Below are 6424 nucleotides of genomic sequence, written 5' to 3'. Positions count from 1 at the left end.
ACTCCCTTTGCAGAAGTCCCTTCCTGATCGATCTCCAAACACTTGCCTTTCTCTGGGTCGCTCCCTGGGAGGGGAGTACAGATGCCAGAGAACACCATTTGCAATGCAGTGCGCTGAAGTGCCCACCTCGACCAGCAAGGAAGACGCAACACCGTTGGATTCTTCTCAACAGCTTTTATTGCAGGAACACCTCATTCTTGATACGGGGGACCCCGAGGAACAAAGGCACTCGCCTTAAATACAAGACAGACTGGCTGTAAACTTGTCCTCTGGGGATTGGTAGAGTATAAAATACCTTATTAGCATGAATATCACTCCAGTCTGATTGGGGCACACAGGTGAAAGGATGTTTTCCTAAAGCAGACACAAGAAAGAATGCTTTTCCGAAGCAGACACAGGAGAAAGGATGTTTTATAGCAACAAACAAATATAACCCAACAGATGGTGGATGACCTAGGTGATATTGGTACACCTCGCCATTCCTTACTGGTCGTTGTTTGTTGAGACTCAAAAGAAATGCACCAAAAAACTTATGGTGGTGTCCTCGAGGCTTCTTGCCGCTTCTCCAGACTCTGGCCAATTGGCAGAGTGAAATGGAAGTTTCTGGATATGTCAGCTGATACAGACTCACGTGGAGTTTTGCTAAGACAGATTCACATGGTGACTTGATGAGATAAGACCCATGGGAAGACACGTGATGTCTGGGGAGTATAAATAGGACCCAATGGACCGTGATGGCGGCTTCCATAGCTGGCTTTATAGTGCTTCATTCTTCTCACGTCTTCATCTTTACCGAGCTTCGCTTCATCCAGAGACGCACAGCAGGAACTTCTGGCATCCCTGTGGTCCTGGTGGCTCCTGCTGACTTGTGCTGATTCAGCAGAGGCCTGGCTGTTCCTGCTGGGTCATGCCACCACTGCTGATTCGTGTTTGCTCTTCTGACTACTGAATTAGTCACCTGACATCCTGACAATTGGAGATTGAAATTGCCCCAGAGAACTATTTCTAAACAGGTCCACTTCCCCATGTCCTAACAGCCTTTCCTTTCCACTACCTCTGGAGGGTGGTGGGCTAGAAGGGAGGTTAAAGCATTTCAGAACCCTTAGTAAAAGTAGATTTTTGAAAATTTTAAGGCTACAGGTGTGTGCAGCCCGAGTGCTGGGGCCTGGGAAGCCAAACAGTGCGCACTGGAAGTGCAAAGGCCCTGAGGCAGGCTGCAGCCTGCTGGAGTGAAGGGCAGGAGAAGGGAAAGGGGGAGGTGACACTGGAGAAGTTGGCATGGAACACATTCCAGGCAGAGCAAAGGAGTCAGATACAGCTAGGACCAGAGGACAGAAAACTGGATCTGAGCGCTGAGATGCTCAAACAGCAGAGTGGTCGCTGTGCCTGATGCATGCCTCTAATCCCAGGATGGAGACGGTGTGGACTGCAGGATCCCTGGGGCGCACTGGCAAGCTATACTAGCTGAATGTGAGAGACACTGAGAGATGGCTCAGCAGCTAAAGGCATTCGTTGTGCTGAGCGACAGCCTGAGTTCAGTCCCCAGGACTGCCACGATCCTCTGATGCCTACATGGATGGTTTGCACACACACACACACACACACACACACACACACACACACACACACGCATGCACGAACGCACGCACACACACACAAGTAAACTGGGAGAGTGAGAAAGGCACTCACAACCAATTTCTGACCCACACATGTGCACACACTCGAATGCACACACCCATTCACACCCACACATGAACACATACACATCACACATGCAACCAGGTCCAAGAGGCTTGGCGAGCGGTTTCTAAGGTGCGGTTCGCACTGCATCACAAATGGTGTTCTCTGGCATCTGTACTTCCCTCCCAGAGAGCGACCCAGGGAAAGGCAAGTGTGGAGACTCACATCTGTTTGGAGATCGATCAGGAAGGGACTTCTGCAAAGGGAGTCTTTGTGGCAGATTTTGAGGGGTGAATAGGAGCCCCTCAGGCAGATCCAAAAGAGAATCACAGAAGTCCCCTTTCGTGGGGTAATATTGAGATCTTATGAGAAGTTAAAGTCAAACTGAAACTCTCATGGTGGCAGGCGGCAGGCAGACTTTCTCTCCGCTCTTCTCTGTGCTTTGCTGGCACAGAGCTCCACCCAGCATGGAGATGAAGGAGATGCACTTAGCTCACTCTGAAAGCCATGGCTGCCCAGGGAAACTACCAGGACTGGACCAGACTTCCCTTAGCTGATCTTTGTTTTATAAGATGCCAGCTCTTCAGGGTGCCCATGTCTTGAAGAAATGAGTCCAGACCACTGAGTCCATCAGGCAAAGAGGTGAGTCCAAGTTGGAGCCGGAGCCAGACTTACAAGTCAGGAGAATAAGAGCTGCTGTCATGCAAGCAAGAGGCGGATGGCAATAGACACCCAAAACAGCAGAATTAGAGCGGTAGTGCACAGGAGTAGTTCCAGGTCCCCTCCCAGTGCTGCCAAAAGGCAGCCCCGAGAGTCCATCTGGATGAACCAGGCGAGGCCCCAGGCCCCATCATCCACCCTGGGCTTGAGCTGAGGAACAGCAAGATAGCTAACAAAAGTTTGCAGCCTAGCATCAATCCCCTGAGTTCAATCCCTGGGCCCCACGTGGTGGAAAGAGAGAACTGACTCTTGCAAGTTGTCCTCTGACCTCCACATGTGTGGCACATATGCACACACACACATACATGCACTCACAATATAAAGAGGAAGAAAAACCCTCAAAGAGGCTAGGGCTGGAGAGATGGCTCAGTGGAGCCCTGGCTGCTCTTCCAGAGAACCTGGGTTCTATTTCTGGTACCCACATGGCAGCTAAGGAGTGTGTACAGCTATGCTTGGACCTGGCTTCTCCTGACTGCCCAGGATCTAGGATCCTGTTCCCCTTTGGGGGGTTTGCCCACATGAATACATGTCCCCAAGTCAATGTTCAGGGTCAAACCATTGACTTCCATTCCCCATCGGCTCCTGGCCTCGTCCAGGGGATTCTGGTTCTTTCTTTTCAGTGAGAAACATCCGTTCTTCATGTTGGCCTTGGCCTTGCAGCTCTCTGCAGGGTGTGTAATGGAGAGCAGCTGCAGTGACATAGGGCTGTGATGGTTTGTATATGCTCTGCCCAGGGAGGGGCACTATTGAGACATGTGGCCTTGTTGGAGTAGGTGTGTCACTGTGGGCGTGGCCTTAAGACCCTCATCCTAGCTGTCCGGAAGCCAGTCTTCTCCTAGTGGTCTTCAGATGAAGATGTAGAACTCTCAGCAACTCCTGCACCAGGCCTGCCTGGATGCTGCCACATTCTTGCCTGGATGATAATGAACTGAACCTCTGAACCTATGAGCCTGCCCCAATTCAATGTTGTCTTTATAAGAGTTGCCATGGTCATGGTGCCTATTCACAGTGGTGAACCCTAAGACAGGGGCCCACTAGCTAGACTTTAGCAGTGGAATGTGACTCCACATAGCCTTGGTCTCCCGTGCAGGAGGAAGGGGTCCTGGCTTGCTCTGGTCTCCGAAGTGCACATGACAGGACCCAGTCCCACCAGTGAAAACCCTCATACCCATAAGCCAACTGCAGTCAGCATTCCAGGAAAGAACTTCATTAACAATCCCTGCAGGGCTGTTTCTTGGGTGCTTTTGTTTTGAGCCAGGATCTCACTTGGTAGCCATAACTAAGCCAGCATGCTCTCTCAGAGACCCACTTGTTTCTGAGGACTGAAGGGACTGGCTATGGCTGTTTCTTACGTACCAGCAGCTCACAGATGTGCTGTCTCTTACTGCAGCAGCTGAAATGTGGGCAGAGGATACAGACTAGGTGTGGAGGTTTGAGTGAGAATGGCCACTATAGGCTCAGATGTTTGAGTACTTGGTCCCGGGTTGGTGGGACTGGGAAGGATAAAAGGTGTGGTCTTGGAGGAGTCATCACTGGTGGGTTTTGAACTTTCAAAAGTCTATACCATTCCATGTACCCTCTGCCTGGTGATTGCTGTCTCAACACGTAAGCTCCCAGTGCTTCAGGGCCATGCCTATGTGCTGCCACGTTCTGCCAGGATGTTCAATGCCATCCTGCCATTGATGTTCTCATCTCTGTAACTCTAAGCCAGTGAACTTTCTCCTGTGAGTTACCTTGGCCATGGTGTCTCTTCCTAGCAACAGACGAGGACCAAGAACACTGGGGCAGCAGTTGTGGGTTTTTCTTCTCAACAATAGTAGGAAGAGGCAAGGTGGCTCCTTGCATAAAAGGAGCTTGCTAGCAAGCATGGAGACCTGAGCTCAGTCCCTGGGACCTCCACAGAGCAAGAGAGCCAACTCCGGGGAGCCATCCTCTCCTGCGCATGCTCCCTGTAGCTTGGAGTGAGGATTCTGTCCTCAGCTCCCAGGATTATAGCATACCTTCAGCTCAGCGTCTGGCCACCTCATCCTCTTGCTTCTTCTTAACCCTAACCCACCTGCCCTATGTAACCCAGAGTAGCCTCGAACTTGCAGTCTTTCCTCCTCAGTCGAGGGTGCTGGGATGGCAAGTGTTTGCCACAATGCCTGGTAGTATGTCCAACTGTGTTACTTAACAATTAAATGTTGGGCCTCACACATACTAGTGGAGTACTCTGCATGGGGCCACCTGCTTGTCTATCACACACACAAGGGGAGGACTCTGCATGGGGCCACCTGCCCCTCTGTCACACACATTATGAGAGTACTCTGCATGGAGATACATACCCTCTGTCACATTCACGTAATACTGTGCACAAGCAGAGGCGGATGATGTCATACATCCTGCCAATCTTTTTGCAGTCACTAGCCCTCCACTCTCCACAGGTTACAGACACTTAGGGCTACACCATTTCCTGAATGGGTGTTGGGATCTGAACTCATGGCACCCACAGCTATGTGCCAATTTCCATTTGGTGTGAATGTGCATAGTGTGTGTGCAAACCATGGGACACATATGGAGGTCAAAGGACAACATGCAGATTCAGTTCTATCATGTGGGGCCAGGGGGTCAAACTCATGTTGCCACTTAGCCATCTAGGTTTCAGCCATCACAAAATCTGTCTTTATTTGGTTTCTAGTAGCAGGGTTTCTCCTGGCTGTTCTGGAACTCACTCTGTAAACAAGACTGACCTTAAACTTAGATATCCTCCTGCTTCTGCCTCCCCAAGTGCCTATGCCACCACCATCCAACTGTTGTCCACTATGGCGTAAGTAGCATTTCGGGTAACAAGGAGTCTGAGGTCCATGGGAGAAGGCCTCTGTGCCGGAAGGCTTTGGGAGGCAGGGATATCTTGTGACTCACTTACCTTGCCCCTTACAGCCACAAGACGGCTGTAGCAGCTCCTGGCATCTTAGCAGAGAAAGCAGCAAGGGAGGGGAGGGGGCAACAACGTCTCTCTCTTGTCCCAAGAAACTTCCGACCCTTCAGAGCTTGCTGGCCAGAGCTGGGAGCTATGCCCAGACTGAAAAACAACCCCAGCCAAAGGCACTGCCAAGAACGTTTCGGACCGAATCTTAAATCAACCCCTGGGGCTGGGCACATGGCTGCTGGCAGCATATCAGAGTTTTGGTGGTGAGGAAGGAGCTGTGGCTGCTGGGTCAGCCCCTGGGAACACTAGGAGGGGAGCTAAGCAGGGGCCCTGACTTGGGTGGGAGGGTGTCAAGTGATGGTGCCACAAATGCTGGATTTGGAGCGCTGACTGGCAGTCACCTCTCTTGTGTATGGACATCTTCTGGTCGGTCCCTCTGGGCCAGGTCCCAGGCTGCAGAGACAGGCAGCCAGGTGCTGCCAGCACCAGAGCACACAGAGAGGATCTCAGCCGTGAGAATGTTCGAGCTGGAACTGACTGCTGGGAAGCAGAGCCAGGGGCGGTCTTCCAAGCTGACCAGGTCCAGGCGGATTCCCACCTCACACGGCTCCCTGGAGGCCCCCATGGCCTGACTCACCGAGAGGCCCTGGAAGTCACACTTGGCCTGTCTCTCGGGCCTGCAAACCACCGTCCCCTGAGAGAACAGTTTCCCACAGCCAGAGCCCAGGTGTGGAGGGAGGTTCCCGAGGACCTTGGCCAGGCCTCTAAGAAGAAGCCGGAAACAGCCCAGTGTCCCTAGGCTCAAGGAGGTTCAGGGCTCAAAGACTATAAAATAAAAGGCAAAGAGAGGCCAGGGGCAGGGATGCTACCAACCTGCAAAAGGGCATCTGCCAGACACTGAGGCTGGCTTCCTTATGTGTAATGATAAAAACCAGGGGCTCAGACATACTAGGTTTCTCCTTTACCACGAAGACCTGCCCTCGGTCTCTCATGGGGGATTCTAGGCAGGTGCTCCACCCCCGAGCCACACTGCCTGCCCCTCAGCAGGGCATTCTAGGTACGAGCTGCACCCTGAGACAAGCCCTAGCCTGGTGGACTTGCCCTCAACCATATGCA

Source organism: Rattus norvegicus, chromosome 16, assembly GCF_021556685.1.
Source record: "Rattus norvegicus strain SHRSP/BbbUtx chromosome 16, alternate assembly SHRSP_T2T, whole genome shotgun sequence".
Classification (NCBI taxonomy): Eukaryota; Metazoa; Chordata; class Mammalia; order Rodentia; family Muridae; genus Rattus; species Rattus norvegicus.
Note: the sequence above shows the minus strand (reverse complement) of the source record.